The 19,483-nt window shown below is 38.7% G+C and overlaps 1 pseudogene; it reads right to left on the bottom strand.

Moving 5' to 3' along the window:
- Positions 1-7,475: 7,475 nt before the first annotated feature.
- LOC130037136 (uncharacterized) lies at positions 7,476-7,574 on the bottom strand (annotated as a pseudogene).
- Between the last annotated feature and the right edge of the window lie 11,909 nt (positions 7,575-19,483).

Here is a 19,483-nt window from a genome sequence, read left to right as displayed (position 1 = left end):
AATGGAACTGTATACTAGTGGAGGTTAGGTGTTAAAATATCCTATGATTGAAACTGAATCATGAAAAGGTTTGTAATATGTGTCTCCTGCAGATTCAATACAAAAATATGATATTTAGTTTCTACCAGCATGACTAACCTATGAATTTGCTGAAATTTACTTTTATCACCTTGGCTGGGCTCATTACATGGATGTCTGTGTGGTAAAACTTTTTCCATTTTATGCGGACTGAAGAGACAAAAATCATAGGGTTGGGACTTCTGGTGGAAGGAGAGAAGAGCACAAAACACCCTGTTGACCACACCTCAGCAGGGTCACCTAACTTGCCTAATGACAGACCTCCTTCAATGATTTCTTCTTTTGTAATGTGGAAAAATGAAAAGACATTGCAGGCAGACAGGGGGTTGTCCCCTCCAGTAAACACTTTTTTCTTTTTGATCAGAATTGTTTAAAGATTATTTGAAAAATTTGGAGCTTACTGATTTGTTCTCATATATTTTCCCTACATAGTGTCAGTGGGCATTGATCTAGGAAGGCCAGCATGAAAAACTTGAGGTGTATGTCTTAACCACCAATGCCAACAATACTGTAAGTATGGAACCCAAAGTACAATAGTAAAACTTCAAAATGTGTTTGTCAAGGAAATCGGTGGGAATGCAGGGAGAAATGTGTAATCTGTTGGTGGAAGCATGCAGACACTGGTGGTGTGATTAGAATTGGAATATTGTATGACAAATCTCCATTATAAATGACTTTGAAAATCAAAATTGCCTAAATTTTTAAAAAAAGAGAAGTCAACTTACGTCTATGTTTCAAGAAAGCTTGTCTTAGCAAATTTTGGCAGGGAGACCATAGTTGGTAGAGAGAGGGAGAAAGAAAGGGAGATTTGACATTTGGGAAGAGAAGCCTGGATATCATGGAAGAGATGAAAGCTAATCTTAGAAGATTTGGAGCCATCAGAGTTTAGTGAGTTAAATGGTGAGAACATTGCAGTTTAGATACTTAAATTGTGAGATTGTTTTCAGTCATCACCACTGTATATATAGAAAGAGTTCAAAGACCTCACAGACATTCAGGCTATAATAACTAACAAGGGAAGCGTTTTTTTCCTGAAGCACTATGTAAGGATAATATATTGCCAGGAAAATGATAAAAATTTGGTTCTCTTTTTCAGAGATTAATACATTAGAGATGAAAATTTTATACAAAGGTATCTATCATCTTGCCCTGTTGCTCTGTTTTCTTGTCATCATTCCATTCTCCACCATGACCCTACCTAATCAGGGCTTGCCACATTTCTCAGCAGTATCACCACATAGCCTAAGAGCATGTGTTAACTGCCGGTAGCTCACAGCTCTCATGTTTGCCCCCCATCCAAGCCAGAGCCATCCTTCTGAAACCATGGATATTTGCTGAAGGCCCGTTCTTCCTTGAAGTGGCAGTCATGGTTTACCTCTTCTTAATCATTGTGTTTACAAATTTAGATGAATGTCACAATACTAGTGACAGGGATTTTCCAAACTATGGTAAGCATAAACATTTCCCTTTCCCCCACGAATTTTGGGCTAGTTATTTTCTATCCACTGCTAATAATTTGTGATAATGAGGAAACAGAACTGAAGTAAAAACAGGGACATTTGTCAATTTGGTGCCATGACTAATCAGTCTTAGTATAAGTATATATTTCTAGAAAAAAAAAGCAGAAGAAAAGGAGTTGGTTTCTAGCAAAGAATGCCAAACCTCTGCCAAGAAATCCTTTGAAAATAAAAATTCTGACTATGTACTGAACATGATTGACACTCAATGCCTCTTTTGCAGACCACAACACCCGAAAGGAGAGAGAGAACAAAAGGGAATGCCCTGCCACAGAGTCAGGGTGGGATGGGGGGTATTGGTGTGGGAGGGATACTGGAATCCATGGTGGTGAAAAATGGGCACTGGCGGAGGAATGGGCACTTGATCATTGTATAATCGAAACCCAAGCACAAAAATTTGTAAATGTACAACTGTACATCATGGTGTTTCACTAATAAAAATTTTTAAAAAAATAAAGTAAAAATTTTTTTTTGTCTGCGAGAGATCAGCAGATGGGAACCTGAGTGAAGGCAAAATATTACATTGGTTGACTTTTATTTTTCCTTGAGTATATTAATTTGATTTTGGAGTCAATTTATATGAGAGTTCATCAAGACACAGAAATTTTTAGCGCTTCTCTTGTTTAAAAGTATAGTGATACACCATATCTCTATCTCACATTCTTTTTATTTCTGATAGTTTGACACAAAAGATACGTCAAAATCTTAGATAAATGTAAATTATTTAAATACTTTTTTGATTATGTAAAATTACCTTATAGAATTACATTATAGAATTTCATAAATTTTAGGATTATGCAGAATCATATTACATGTGCATGTATCATATTACACTCACTACTGAAAGGCCTACTCTGTCATTCACCATTGTTCAGTTTTTCCACTTTGATTATACTTTTCGATCTGGTAACTAAATAGTCTCATAATTCTAAAGTTTGTTTTTATTGCTTTGAAAAGATTAAAATTATGCAATTTTCAACATTGGATGAAACTAGAGGATATCATGCATGTAAAGTTAGCCTTAAATAAATGAACAGATACAGAGAGATTTTTCTCATATGTGGGATGTAAAGACACACAGCAAGGTAGAAACAAAGGTTCAAGAGCAATGTAAGGGGAGAACTGATCCACAAAATTGAGTCAGGGGATTGAGAGTGAGGGATTATGGAGGATTGGGGGAGAGGAAGGGTTTATTCTTTGAGAGAATGAGGAGTGTCATGTTGGAATTATGTGTATGAGAAACCATTGTTAATTGAATTATGAATTATAGAATATAAATAATGTTTTAGATGTTTGTCTGTCTCATTTTATTCTTTTAATTTTTTTTCTCCATATGCCACATATGCATGAACTTGTAGGATGCCTATCTTTCTCTGCCTGGTTTATGTCACTAAACATAATTTCCTCATGTTATCCATTTTATATACAAATAATAAGAAAATTTCACTTCATACAACTGAGTAGTATTCCATTGCTTTACCACCTTTCATTTTCAAAATTTGTGGTTTAAAAGATACAAATATTGGTTTTAACAATGCTCTGGTGTTTTAAAATTTTTAGTTTAGTGAAGCTAAATAGATTTTACTGAAAAACACTCAGAAACTTGTGAAACAGGTGTAGGGTGGAATGGAATAATTGTTCAAGCGAGAACAGTCATTTAACAAAGCAAGCAAAGAGAGACATAGAGAAAGGAAGCACGGTATTTCTTCTTATGAGATCAAATCTTGAGGACCAAGCCCACTCTGGTAGTTTAGGAATAAGAACTTATAGTGGTATGAACTTAACTTGTGCACTTTAGGGGAGAACCTGAGTGAAACTATTATAAGTATGTTCAGGATCATGATAAACTGGAGTCTGCACTTGGAGTGAGGTGGGTAGAGAGTTCTTTGGGGAGATCTGAACTATGGAGAACAGTAATATTATAACATTAATGATAGTATCTTACCGTGGGATTCCAAAAAAATCTGTAACAGTGGCATCAGAAATGATAACATTCTTAGGTATTTGGATTTCCTGTGGAAACAACGGGAAAGCTGAGTTTATGCTCTGGATGCATCCACCTGAAACAAGGTCAACAAATCATGAATGAAAAATTAAAAGTTACATGGATCAAGGATTCTAATCCCAGTGGAAGGCTAGATTTCGGGTGGACAATTTCTACTGATGGCCTGATGTAGATTCTGATCCTGGGATACGTAACAGAAAGGAGGTAGTGACAGGTATCCTAAGAAGTGAAGCCTCTGAAACAGAATTCATTCATGACAACTTATGGGTTATCAAAATTTGCTCATGGCTGCTACCATTATAACATGCTATTCAATGGTTCTGTGGTTTCAATTTACTGTGTCAATGTAAAGATGAAGTTTCCAAATGGAAGGTAAAAATCTGAGGCCCTCAAGATGATGAATCATAGTGAGGGGGGAGCTGGAGCTATAGTACAGCAGGTAGGGCATTTGCCTTGCACACAGCATACCCAGGTTAGATTCCCAGCATCCTATATGGTCCCCCCAAGCACCGTGAGGAGTAATTCCTGAGTGCAGAGCCAGGAGTAACCACTGTGCAACGCCACGTGTGACCCAAAAACGCAAGAAAATGATGATCTGGGATTGATCCTTAGCATTGCAAACAGCATTATTTTCTAATTTTTAATTTTTTTCTTTCTTTCTTTCTTTCTTGCTTGCTTTTTTGTTTCCCTTAGCTTTAATGTCATGAAGGGATCTTCCCACATTTTTCTTCATATATCTTAAGAATTCAGGTATGATAGTGAGGCCTTTAATACATTTGATCTGACTTTGTGCCTGGCACTATAAAGAGGTCTGAGTTCATTTTTTTTGCATGTTGCTGTCCAGTTTTCCCAGAACCAGTTGCTGAAGAGACTTCCTAGCTCAACTTCATATTTCTTGAGCATTTATGAAAGATTAGGTAATAATAATCTGAGGGCCAGCGTCAAGATATTTGACTATATTCCATTGATCTGAGGCCTGTCTTTATCTGAATATCATGGTATTTGGATGACTACAACTTTGTAGTAGGGATTGAAGTTGGGGAAGGTGTTCCCTTCTTTTTACCAAAGATTGCTTTAGCTCTTCATGGGAGTTTATGGTTTTGTATGAGTTTCAAGAGTGTTTAATCTATTTATTTGAAAAAATGTTATGGGTATCCTTATAGAAAGTGCATTAAATCTTTATAGAGCTTTGGGGTGTATTGCCATTCTGACAGTGTTAAACCTCTCAATCCATGAGCATGGGATGTGATTCCATTTCCTCATATACTCTCTTATTTTGTGAAGTAGTGTTTTGTAGGTTTTTTTTTTGGTATAGTTCCTTAAGTAAACCCTGAGTATTGCTGGATGTACCTTCCAAAACAGAAAGAAAATGTCAATACTGATTGAATGGTACTAAGAAATTGTTTTTAATTTTTAGACGTATTGTATTATGTATGCGTGCACATACACATGCATGCTTAATTCTTATCTATTGAAGAGATCTGCTGAAATTATTTGAAATTTCTTTCAAAATGGAGAGAGGACATAAGGGTTGATAGCACAGCGGGTAGGGCGTTCGCCTTACAAGCGGTCAACATGGCCGACCCGAGTTCGATTCCTCCGCCCCTCTCGGAGAGCCCGGCAAGCTACCGAGAGTATTCAATATGCCAGACACAGTAACAACAAAGTCTCCAATGGAGACGTTACTGGGCCCGCTCGAGCAAATCGACGATCAACGGGAGGGCCTTTACCTTTACCTTTACCTTAACCTTTTTAGTTGATTCCAATATACTCGATTTTCTGAGGTATTATTGTGAATGGGATTGTTTTTCTCTATCTCTTTTTTCTCTTTCATTATTAATATATGGGAAAGCCATGGCGTACCAGATATTGATTTTGCAATATGCTACTTTACTAAACAAATCTATTGTTCCCAGGAGCTTTTTTGGAGATTCTTTGGGATTTTCTATGTATAGTATCATATTATCTCCAAATAGTAAAAGCTTGAGTTCTTTCTTTTTTATATGGTTGCCCTTGATATCTTTTTTTTTTTTTACCAAAATCATATGGCAAGTACTTCAAGTACTATGAAGAATAGGAGTTTTGAGAGTGGGTAACTTGTTTTGTGCCTGATTGTATTCTGGAATTCTATTTCATTGATTTCTGCTCCAAGCCTTTGGTTTTTCCCCCTTGAGAATAATACTTGCTGTGGGTTTGTGGTAATTTGCTTTGACTATATTGAGGAAAGTACTTTCAACTCCCATTTTCTTGAGAGTTTTTCATCATGAATGGGTGCTGGATCTCATCAAATGCTTTATCTACATCTATTGATATGATCATATGACTTTTATCTTTATTTTATTGAGATGGTGTATTCTGTTGATTGACTAGAGAATGTTAAGCCATCCTTGCATCCCCAAGCTAAACCTACTTGGTCATAGTGTGTGATCTTTTGTTGAGTTTCTAGATTCTCTTTGCTGGTATTTTCTTGAAAATTTTTGTATCTGTATTCACAAAGGAAATAGGTCTGCAATTTCCTTTTTTTTGTGGTGTCTCTGTCGATTTGAATATTAGGGTGATCTTTGCCTCACAGAAACTATTTGGGAGTATTTCTGTTTCTTCAATTTCCTGGAAAATCTTAAAAATGTTGGAAGCAGTTCCTCTTTAAAGGTTTGAAATAGTTCACTATTGAATCCATCTGGGACCTGGATTCTGTTTGGGGGTATAATTTTGACCATTATTTCAATTTCCTTGTTAGTGATAGGTCAAGTATTCCAAATCTTCTTGGTTCAGCCTTGGGAGGTAATTGGAATCCAATAATTTATAAATTTTTTCAAGATTCTCTCATTTCCTGCTGCAAAGATTCTCAAAATAATCTCTGATGATCCTATGGATTTCTGTACTTTCTATTAGGATACCCCCTTTGCATTTCTGATTCGATTTATTAGAATTCTTTCTCTTTGTTTCTTTGAGAGGCTTCTCATGGTTTAATGATCTTATTTATTTTCTCAAAGAACCAGTTTTTGTTCTTATTGGTCTTCTGGATTGTATTTTGGGATTCTAGCTCATTGATGTCTGGTACAAGTTTTATTATTTCCTTCCTCCATCCTAGTTTGGACTACTTTTGTTGGTTATTTTCCAAAATCTTGAGCTCTAATTTATTCTTGTAGGCCCTTTCTTTCTTCCTGATGAATTCTGGCAGAACTATAATCTTTCCTCTTAACACTGCTTTTGCTGTGTCCCACAAGTTCTGGTAGCTCGTGTCCTCATTCTCATTTGTTTATGGAAACTTTTTATTTCCTCTTTGATTCTTCCCTAAGCCATCGGTTGTTCATTACTTCCCTTAAAGAAAATATTTCCTTGCTGAGCTTCAGTCTGTTTGATCTCTCGAGAAGTGACAAAGAAGTGTTGAAATCTCCTACTAGTATTGTGTTGCTATCAATGTTTTTCTATAAGTCTATTAGAAGTTGTTTTAAAGTATTTTGCTGGTCTGTCATTAGGATCATATACATTGAGGAGGGTGAGTTCTTTCTGATGTACATATCCCATGATCATTAAGAAATGACCGTCACGGTCTCTGATAACCTTTAGTCTGAAGTTCTTGTGGTCTGATACTAGTATGGCCACTCCAGGTTTGCGGAGGTGATATTTTCTTGAAAACTTGTTTCCCAGCCCATGGGTGCTTTGATTGTTCAGACATGTTTCTTGCAGGCAGCAGAATGTTGGGTTCAGTTTTCTAATTCATCTTCCTATTCTGTGCCTCTGAATTGGCACATTTAGTCCATTGACATTGAGAGAGATTGTTGTTTTGGGGATTTGCGCTCTCTTTATGTATAATTTTTGTACTTGTGGGGATTGTCTTAGCTTAAAGTATACCTGTTAATTCTTCTTGCAACAAAAATATGGAATGCTTTACAAGTTTGCATGTTATCTCTGTACAAGGACCATGCTCATCATTGTATCATTTCAATTTTAATATATATGTTATCAAACCTATTAGGAGTTAATTTTTCCATATTTTTCTCTTCTTATTACTTTGACTGTTGTCCTTTCTCACTCCTATGGCAGACAATGATTGCTAATCAAGGAATGTATTTCAAAGCAGCATGAATAAATAGATTTAGAACCTTAATGTCCCAGAAATAAAAATATGGTTTTTACTATATTATCGTTTACCCTACCCCCAGGCATTAGTTTTACAAAATAATTCTTTTGGAAGTTGGTATATGAGTTTTTTTAATGTTGTTCCCTGAATCCTTCATTAAGAACATTAAAATAGAGCCTTTTGCTATTCTCACCTCAGTCCTGTGTACATCTCCAGGAAAAGGTGGATGGTGTTGTCTGCATTTTGACCACCTTGAATGTATGTAGGATTTTTCTCCTGAAGGATGAGGTGAGGATCATATTGATGATTTCATTCCACCTTATTACAAGTTCAACTTGAACGGAAGGTGAGACTCATGAGGCTCCTATAAAGGACAGAACAAAGGGTCTCAGTGAAGTTTAATGGCCAACTCACATTAACAACATAGATGACTCAAAGTAACCTGTGTGCATCTTTGTGTGTAGTGAGTTTCATATCTACTGATAGTGATTGTCAGTCATGACACATGGGAAAAACAGACCTGTAATTAAAAAATCTAGTTCTCTGAGCAGAGTGGGGTCTCTGAGGTGATTGACCAAGTGCGTAGTAATTTATTACTAAGCACATAAGTATTTTGAATGATGTGTACTTTTCGATCTAAAATTAATTCCAAATATGTCTAAAACGACAGTGTCCTGACCTCGCACATGGCTTTCCTCACCGAGGCCCCTTGGAGGTGCCGGGATGAATTTCCCTCACGGACCTGATTAGAGCCCCGGCAGCTGAAGACCTCTGCAACCAGCCATAGGTAGGCTTAAGACCACCCTTCCCAAGCTTGAAGGAGCCTCATGCATGAAGGAACTGGAAGAGGAACCCAGATGTGCAGAACCGGGGGATGAGATCTCTATGGCTGCTCAGATCAAGACTGTGCCCCCTCCTTCCAGATCCCCCATCTTCTAATAATTCAGTGCTACAACCACGAACTGCCCCTGGATCCATGTAATGCCATCAATGGCCAACATCCAGAGACTGGATCCTATTTAGAAGACAGCAACTCTGATTGTCCAGTTCTCACTCTCAGAGAACCTGGTAGGCTTCTGCGAGTATCTTGCCCGCATGGCGGAGTCTTTGTTTCTGGTCACTGTTTCTTTTGAGGTACAGAAGCTGCTTAATTTAAGATAGTCCCCTTTGTTTATCTCTGTTTCCAGTTGCTTGGCAAGTGGCGTGTTATATTTGAAGATACCTTTAGCTTCAATGTCGTGGAGGGATTTGCCGACCTTGTCATCAATGAACCTGAGGGATTCTGGTCTGATGTTGAGGCCTTTGACCCATTTTTATCTGACTTTTGTGCATGGTGTTAGGTAGAGGTCTGAGCCATTTTTTTTTTTGCATGTAGCTGTCCATTTTTTTCTGCACCGTTTGTTAAGGAGGACTCTCTTGAACCACTTCACATTTCTTTCTCCCTTATAAAGATTAGATGATTATATATTTGAGGGTGTGTGTCAGTATATTCAATCCTTTTCCATTGGTCTGCAGCTGAGCCTTTGTTTGAGTCCCATGCTGTTCTCATTATTATCGTTTGTAGTAGAGTTTGAGGTTGGGGAAGGTGATGCCTCCATTGTCTTTTCCCCAAGAATTGCTTTAGCTATTCGTGTGCGTTTGTTGTTCCATTTGAATTTCAGGAGTGCTTGATCAATTTCTTTGAAGAATGTCATGGGTATCTTTATAGGGATCAAGTTGAATTTTTACAATGCTTCGTGGAGAATTGCCATTTTGACAATGTTAAATCTCCCATTCCATATGCAGTATATATGTTTCCATTTCCTCGTGTCCTTTTTAATTTCCTGATGTATAGGTCCTTTACCTCTTTAGTTAAGCTGATTCCAAGGTTCTTGATTTTCTGAGGCACGATTGTGAATGGGATTGCTTTTTCATGTCACTTTCTTCTCTCTCATTACTTGCATATAAAGAAGCCATAGACTTTTGGGTATTGAGTTTATAGCCTGCAATTTTACTATAAATGTCTATTGTCTCTGGGAGTTTTTCGTAGAGATTTTAGTATTCTCTGAATATAGTATGATATCTTCTGTGAAGAGTGAGAGATTATTTCTAATTTTCATACATGAAAAACCCTTAATATCTTTTTCTTATCTATTTTCTCTTCCAAGTACTTCCAGTAGTACATTGAACAGAAGTTCCAAAATGAATTTTTACTTAGCACATTCTGTCTGTAAATTTCTATGCTAAGAACGGTGGAATAAACAGTGATATCTTAGTAATTTACAAGTAAATTATGAAGACAGATAATTTAAAAGAATTTCTTTGTATAAATTTCCAAAATATGTAGCTTTTATTAAATATATTAAGAATAAATCGTAGGTCTTGATTATACCATGAAGATTATTTTCCTGTTAGAAGATACCCTTCTGAAATGCAAAAAGAGACACATTTTGAAAATGTTGATTATTCGTTCATTCATTCAATGAATATTTGTTAGTCTGGTGGTGCAGTGCCTGCAGGAAGTCAACCTGTACCCTCAGGTGAGTACATCAACAGTCTGATGGTGTCTTCATGCTTCCTGATAACCTCAAATCGCCACTGTGCCTCTGGCTGGCTCCCAACAACTCAGGACTACGTTTCCCGAGAAATTAAACTCCCAAAAGATATGTGGGACCCATGTTCACAAACCACCCCTGGCTCAGCTATACAAGCTAATGCATTGGTCTTGTTTCAGAGACCCATAGACATATCTGGAACACATCAACAGCCACAGTTAACCTTGGACCTGCAAAAGGCTGAACACACTAGGGTAAATCGGAGGGAGGCAGGTTAGTTTGGTGCCCACCCAACCAGAACCCAGTGCAGCCACTTGCTCTCACAATCCAAAATCGCCACCATGCTCTCCTCTGGTTTCCATCGTCTCAGGATGGCTCTCACTGAAATATAACAGCTGAAAATCCGGATATGCGGGTTTTGTCACTGAAATCTCCAGGCTTTCTCTGGGCAGGATGGGCATCCCACCCTCACTGCCCTGTACTTATGGAAGCCTCAGCAGACATTTCCATACCTCAAAGCTACTACAGGCTTACCTTCCTGATAAAAATGCTAAATTCCTTGAACAAACATGATGACCTCTTAGTACCTGTACGAGACCCTTAATGCACAAAATAAAAAGGAGACAGAGAGAAAGAATTAAAGAGCCTGCCATAGAGACACACTGGGGGTGGGGGTAGTTTGTTGGGGGATGGTTTTAGGGAACCAGGAATATTGGTTTTGGGAAATGTACACTAGAGGAGGGACGGATGTTGGATCGTTGTATGACTGGAAGCAAATTATGAATAGATTTGCAATGGTCTATCTCACAGATATTGGATAAAACATTAAAAATATATATCCTTCATTTGTACCTCAGAATACTGATGGAACTTTAAAACCCAGCATATCTATTTTTGTGTTCTCTGTAGGTAAAAAAGTTTTACTCACCTGTGTGCCAATAGCTTGTAGAAAGCTAAACGCAAAGATATATCAATGACTGTCTTTGGCATGAATACTGTAATTGCAGCTATGTTATGTTTTAGAATCAGTTCATGGACAAGACGTCAAGAGGAGCAGTGGCAAAGTGCATCAATGTTGAATGGATAATGTTTCAGAAGCTTGCAAGGGAGATGGGAAGTTTTGGCATGAGTAAAGGGAAGAAACAGAAGAGTGAAGTACTAATAAGTATCATGAGAAAAATGCAAGGGAGGACATTTCCTGGAAAGTGTCACACTCTGTTGAGCTTTTGCTGAGGATAAGTATTAGAAAGTATCTTTCCCATTTAGTGGCAAAAAGGTAACTTTGATGGGTGTATTTAAAATTTACTTTAACGATTAGAATTACCAAGAGATACAAAGTTACAAAGTTGCTCATAATTGAGTTTCAGTCATCTAATGTTCTAGAACCTTTCCAGTATATTGGGGCATTTTTGAAGGAATATCCCTGGTGCGAAGACTAGGGCATCTGAATCTTAACACATTTCACCAAATATATGATCTGTACTCACATGATTTACACTGTCTCCCCTGCTCTTTGATTTATGTTTTCATGCAATATTTCCTTGTGAACCTCACCTCAAGTGAGGCTCCCTATTTAAGACAAGTACATGTTTCTGGGGCACTACATATTTTTTGGTTGCTGGGAGAGACTCTAAAGCAATGCTCAGGAGGTGTGGGGGCCCCACAGACAATTCTCAGAAAACGTGGCCATGGTGCTTGGGGTCCTCTGAGGCTAAACAGCCTTTGATACTCTGGCAAGCAGGTGGTGCTGGGAGTCAAATTGGGTGCATGTGAGACAAGTTCCATAAGCACTACACTATCTCCTGCGGCCCTGGGTATTAGATTTATGTCAGCATTCTGTCATCCTCCCTTTTGTCAGAAAGCAGAGACTTGTGCAGGAGAAAGTGGAAGAGACTTTAGGGTTTAGCTAGGTTGACTGAGTAGCTGGTGATACCATTAAGATTGGAACATAAAGTAAAAATAAAACAAGAGCTCGGTGCCTTTTCCCGCTGAACTCGACACCCTCCACAGGGGTACACCTGCGGGCAACAACTGCAGCAGCTCCTTTGGACTATCCATCAGCTAATCAACCCCTCCCCTCCAGGTGGGTAGAGGGAGCACAAGACAGGTTCACCACTCCTCCACTCCTCAGCCCCAGCCCCCGCCTTTTCCTGCAGAACTGGACACCCTCCAGCAGGGGACACCTGAGGCAGCTCCATGGGATTTTCCATTGCTCCTCCTACATTCCAGGATCCTGGGTGGGAGTGACCCTGGGATGAGCCAGATGCGTGGCCACCATATAGGGAGCAGTTCCTCCAAGAATTGGGAGTGGCCTTCTCCTGGGTGGCCAGCCGCAGTTATATTTCCCAATCTGGGCACTCAGGACTTTCATCTCTCACTTAGTCGCTTAATACCGACTAAAAATTTCTGACCACCTCTACTAGAATACAATAACATCCCACTCTCCTACTCCATTTATAACAAAAGACCTGTATGAAATGTGCTGTACAAGCTCAAAACTAAAAAGTACCTCCTCCAAAGCGCAAATCTCCACCACGAGGAGAATATGAAGAAAAGAATCCCGAATCTTCAATCGAGGTTTTCCACAATTGCACTCTCTTTGATAAAGAATTCCAGGATAAAATGCAGAGGGTGTTCAAGGACCTACTCAAAGAATCAATGGAATAGATATCCAAAGACTAAAAGAAGAAATGAAAAAACAATAGAAAAGAGAGCCAAGAAAATACAGGAAGAAAAGAGAACAGAATTTTAAAAAGCTACAAAAAGAAGAGTCACAAATAAAGGATTCAGTGGATGAAATTAAAAAGTTAGTAAGTGCCCTTAGCAATAGGATAAGTGCAGCTGAACAGAGGATCAGCGAGCTTGAAGATGAGCAACAGAAATCCCACTGGGAAGAACAAGCAATAGGAAAAGACCTCAACCCCAATGAAAAAGCTAGAGTAAAAGAAACCATTGCTGAAAAGCTCCCAGAGTTAAGGAAAGCAGACATCCAGATCCAAGGAGCCAGAAGGGTACCAGCTAAAGGAGACCCCAGAAAAAACACTCCAAGCATATCATAGTCAGAACGATGGATGCTGTGGACAGAGACACAATATTACAAGCAGCAAGGTCAAAGAAGGAAATTACATACAAAGGAGCACCCCTTAGATTCACAGCAGACCTATCAGTGGAAACCCTCAAAGCCGAAGGCAATGGTTGTATATAGTGAAAAAATTCAAAGAAATGAACGCCTCACCGAGAATACTCTATCCAGCAAAACTCTCACTCAAATTCGATGGAACGATACACCACTTTTTAGATAAACACAAACTCAGCAACTTCATACACTCAAAACCAAATCTAAAAGAAGAACTAAAGGGGCTCCTGTAAGAAAAGAATGAAAACACGTGTAAACACAATCAACTCCTACAGGAAGATGGCACAAAACCCCATGACAATACTCTCCCTTAATGTCAATGGTCTAAATGCACCTACCAAGAGACACAGAGTGGCAAAACGGATCCAGAAACTGAAACCACAATTCTGTTGTCTACAAGAAACTCATCTGAACAATCAGAGTAAACACAGACTCAAAGTGAAAGGATGGAAAACAATCCTGCAAGCAACCAGCTCCATCACAAAAGCTGGGATGGCCACACTAGTATCCGACAACATTAATTTCAGGCTGAAAAATATTAGAAGGGACAGCGAAGGCCACTTTCTCTTCATCAAGGGATACATTCCACAGGAAGAAATCATACTCTTAAATGTATAAGTACCTAATGAAGGAACAGCTAGATACTTAAAACAACTGCTAACAGATTTTAAAGAGGACAGTTCTAATAACACAATAGTAGATGGAGACTTCAACATCGCTTATCACCTCTGGATAGATGAACAAGAACAAAACTCAGCAAGGAAACATTGGCTTTGAATGAAGAAATAGAAGAGAAAGGTCTTATAGACCTATACAGGGCTTTACACGCCCCAAAGAAAGAATACACATTCTTCTCCAGTGCTCCTGGAACATTTTCCAAAATCGACTATGTGCTAGGCCACAAAACATACCTCAATAGAATCAGGAAGATAGAAAGAGTATCAACAATCTTTTCAGACCATGATGCACTGAGGCTAGATGTGAATCACACGCAGACACGGACAACCAAATCGAACACCTGGAAAATAAACAAGTCACTGCTGAACAATGTGTGGGTCAAGAAGGACGTCAAGGAAGAAATCAAAAGATACCTGGAAACAAATGAGAACGAAGACACGAACTACCAGAGCTTATGGGATGCAGCTAAAGCCCTATTAAGGGGAAAATTCATAGCTCTGCAAGCATATCTAAGGACAGAAGAAAGAAAAGATGCACATAAGCAACTTATTTCACAGCTCAACATCTTAGAAAAGGATCAAGAAAAGGAGCCTAAATCGGGCAGAAGGACAGAGATCATAAAACTTAGAGCAGAATCAACGACATGGAAACCTAAAAAACAATCTGAAAGATCAATGAAACCAAGAGCTGGTTCTTTGACACCAGCTAAAAGATCTGAAAGTTCAATGAAACCAAGAGCTGGTTCTTTGACACTATAAACAAGATAGATAAACCACTAGCAACACTCACAAAGAAACAGAGAGAGAGAGAAAACTAATAAACCGAATCAGAAATAAAAATGGAGATATCACAATGGAAACCAAAGAAATTCAAGAGATCATCAGAGACTACTTTGAAAGTCTGTATGCCAAGAAAAAAGAGAAGTTAGAAGAAATGGATAACTTCCTGGATTCCTATAATCTCCCAAAAATGAGTCAAGAGGATATAAAATACCTGAATAGACCTAGTCATGAAAATGAAATTGAAACTGTAATCAAAATTCTTCCCAAAAACAAAAGCCCAGGTCCAGATGGATTCACTACCAAATTTTTCCAAACATTTAAAAAGGATCTACTGCCCGTCCTTCTCAAACTTTTCCAGGAAATTGAAAAAACAGAAACTCTCCCAAACAGTTTCTATGAAGCCCATCTCTCTCTAATACCAAATGGAAACAAAGACACCACGAGAGAAGAAAACTACAGTCCGATATCACTGATGAACACGGATGAGAAGATCCTGAACAAAATACTAGCAAAGAGATCTCAACAGCTCATCAAAAAGATCATACACCATGACCAAGTGGGATTCATCCCGGGGATGCAAGGATGGTTTAACATTTGGAAATCAACCAACATAATCCATCATATCAACAAAAGATAAAAATCATATGATCATATCAATAGATGTAGAGAAAGCAATTGAGAAGATACAGCATCCGTTTATGATGAAAACTCTCGCCAAATTGGGGATTGAGGTGATTTACCCCAATATAGTTAAAGCCAGCTACCACAAGCATACAGCAAGCATCATCCTCAATGGGGAAAATCTGAGAGCGTTCACCCTAAGATCCGGAACGAGATAAGGATTCTGACTCTCTCAACTGCTGTTGAACATAGTTCTGGAAATACTAGCAATAGCAATTAGGCAAGCAAAAGATATTAAGGCCATCCAAATAGGAAAGGAAGAAATCAAGCGCTCTCTATTCGCAAATGATATGATACTATACTTAAAGAACCCTAAAAACTCTACCAAGAAACTCCTAGAAATGATAGACTCGAGAGTAAATTTACAGGTATAAAATAAATACCTAAAAGTCCATGGCTTTACTATACACAAATACTGAGAGAGAAGAAAATGACAAGATGAAAACAATCACATTCACAATTGTGTGCCAGAAAATCAACTACATAGGAATTAGTTTAACTAATGAAGTAGAGGAACTGTACAAAGAAAACTACAAAACGCTGCTTCTTGAAATAAAAGAGGAAGCAAGGAAATGGAAAAATATCCCCTGTTCATGGATCTGGAGAATTTATATTGCCAAAATGGCAATACATCCAAAAGCACTGTACAAATTCAATGCGATCCCTATTAGGTTATGCATGACATTCTTCAAAGAATTGGAGCAAACACTCCTGAAATTTATATGGAACAATAAGCCCCCACGAAGAGCTAAAGCAATTCTTGGTTAAAAGAAAATGGGAGGAATTAACCTCCTGAACCGCAAACTTTACTAAAAGTAGTAATAATTAAAACAGCATGATACTGGAACAAAGGTAGAGCTGCAGAGCTATGGAACGGGGTTGAATATACTGACATCTCCCCTCAAACATATGACCATCTAATCTTTGAAAAAGGGGCAAGAAATGCGAAGTGGAGTAAGGCAAGTCTTTTTAACAAATGGTGCTGGCAAAACTGGACGACTACGTGCAAACTACTGGGCTTTGATCTCTGCCTAACACAATGTACAAAAGTAAGATGAAAATGGACCAAAGACCTAAACATCAGACTGGAACCCATAAGGTACATTGAAGACAAAGTTGGCAAAACCCTCCATGACATTGAAGCTAATGGTATCTTCAAGGATGTCACGTCACTGGCCAAGCAAGTGGGAATATCTTAAACTAAGAAGCTTCTGCACCTCAAAAGAAACAATGACTAAAATACAGAGAGAGTCTACAGAATGAGGAAGGATATTCTCCAAATACACATCTGAGAAGGGGTTGATATCAAATATATACAAAGTACTGATTGAACTCCACAAGAAGAAAACATCCAACCCCAACAAAAAGTGGGGCAACGAAATCAACAGAGACTTAATCAACGAAGAAATCCGAATGGCTAAAAGGCACATGAGAAAATGCTCTACATTTTTAATCATCAGGGAGATGCTGATCAAAACAACAATGAGATATCATTTCACACCACAGACACTGGCCCACATTCAAAAAAACAAAGGCAACCTTTGTTGGCATGATGTGGCGACAAAGGGACCCTCCTTCACTGCTGGTGGTAATGCTGACTGGCTCAACCCTTTCGGAAAACAGTAGAGATGATTCTCAAAAAATTAGAATTTGAGCTCCCATTTGACTCAGCAATACCACTCCTGGGAATATACCTCAGAAAAGCAAAAATGTATAGTCGAAGTGACCCCTGCACTTATTTTTTCATTGCAGTACTATTTACAATAGCTAGAATATGGAAAAAAACCGATTGCCTGAGAATAGATGACTGGTTACAGAAACGTTGGTACATCTACACAATGGAGTACTATGTAGCATTTAGAAAAAAAATGAAGTCATGAAATTTACTTACAAGTGGTACTGCATGGAAAATATTATGCTAAGCGAAATGAGTCAGAAAGAGAGGGACACACATAGAAAGACTACATTCAACTGGTTAACATAAAGTAGCAAACTAAGAGAATAACACCAAGAACAGCTGTGATAAGTACCAGGTTCTTCACTCCATGGCTAAAATAACAGCCTCACACTCTAGGGGTAAAGGCAGCTCAGATAGAGAAGGGAGCACCAAAAAAGGGTGCTGAGCAGATCCACCCAGAGTGGGAGATGCATGCTGACAGCAGTCTATAGACAGAACATGATTGCCACCCTAAGTCTCTCCTACAGATTAAAGCACCGAAAAGGATAGATAGAAGAAAAGGGAGTGCCCTGCCACAAAGGCACAGCAGGATGGGGGATAGGGGGTGTGAGGGATACTGGGAGTGGTAGGGGTGAAGAATGGGCTCTGGTGTTGGGGTGGGTACTCAATCATTGTATAATTGAAACCCAAGCACACAACTTGTAAGTCCACAACTGTAACTCATGGTGTTTAATAAAACAAAACAAAACAAAATAAAACAAGAGAAAGGTCTAACAATAGCAAACAGGACTGTAGTACTCAAAATATTTGGAAACAGGAACATTGGCAAGTATTTTTAAATAAGCATCCAGGAGAGGATGTAGCATTGTGAGTGAACAAATCTACTGTATGGATTCATCTCATCCTTGAAACGGTAAAGGACAATGTGATACAGTTACAAATTTTCAAATAAGATGTATACCATCTACTTTTTGCTGTGTTTGTATGCTTTGCAGAGTATGATTCTAATTTTTAAATTTACTTTAATAATTGAAACAGTATTTGCCTGCATTAATCATTTTAATTAATGTTTTATTAAAATGTTTTTAAAATTATCAAAAATGTTTTATTAAAATGTCATTTTAAAAAACAAACATATAGTCCAAACAGCTATTGCAGTATGTAGAGGGTGTTTACCTTGTATGCAGCTAACCTGAGCTCAGTCCCCAGAACCCTGAACCTGCCAGGAGTGATCTCTGGATACAGAGTGGGAAGTGAGCCCGGAGCACATCTAGGTGCACTCCCCTCCCCACAAAAAAGGAAGAAAAGAAAAGAAAAACATATAAATGATTCTTGAGTAACATAGAGAATAAGAGTGCTAACTCCTATATAACATTTGAAAATCGTCAAATTTAAGAGATAGTCTGCTATTGGCCAAGAAGATGGTTTTTTAAAATACAAATTATCGACCATCTATCTTCACTCCCATTCCTTCACATTCCAGTCTTCGCATGATGTTCTCAAGGGTGGCACTGAAGAGTTTCGGTGAAATGGTATCACCCTGCTGCACCCCTCTCTTGACATCAAGGATCACTTCTTTGTAGAATGGTGAAATCCTGGTAGTGAATCCGCAAAACAGCTCACGGAGGATCCTGATGTATTGGGCTTGAATGCCCGATTGGCTAGGGCTTCAATGACCGCTTCTGTCTCAACAGAATCAAAGGCCTTCTTTAAATCAATGAACGTTAAGCAGAGCGGCATCTTGAACTCCCGAGAAACCTCAATGAGTTTGGTTATCGTGTGGATATGGTCGATGGTGCTGAATCCTTTGCCGAACCCTGCTTGCTCGCATGGTTGTCCTTCATCTAGTGTTCTGCCAATCCTATTTAGGATGACTCGAGTGAACAACTTGTAGATGACAGACAATAGGCAGATCGGGCGATAGTTGCCAATGTCATGGATGTCTCCCTTCTTGAACAGTAGTACGGTCCTGCTGGTTTTCCGTTGGGACGGAACCTCGCATTCAGACAGGTAGCGAGTGAAGAGCCAAGCCAGTGTATTGATGAGTACTGACTGCAGGTTCTTCAGGTGTTCAGGTCTGACCTTGTCTGGGCCAGGTGCTGTTTGTTTCTTTACCGACAAAATGGCGTGTCGGATTTCGGAAGGGAGAACTTTGGGAACAACATATCCATCCTGTGGAATTTGGTATGTCGGCAAGTGGACATGGCTATCGAAGAGATTTGAGTAGAAGTCATGGATAATCTTCTCCATTGCCGTTCTGGAGGATGTGATTGATCCATCAGGACGTCGGAGGGCTGTCATCTTGGTCTT

This window comes from Sorex fumeus, unplaced genomic scaffold (genome assembly GCF_029834395.1).
Source record: "Sorex fumeus unplaced genomic scaffold, SorFum_2.1 ptg000070l, whole genome shotgun sequence".
In the NCBI taxonomy this organism is placed as follows: domain Eukaryota; kingdom Metazoa; phylum Chordata; class Mammalia; order Eulipotyphla; family Soricidae; genus Sorex; species Sorex fumeus.
The sequence above is the reverse complement of the archived record's forward strand: the minus strand, read 5'-3'. Positions and strand labels throughout refer to the sequence as shown.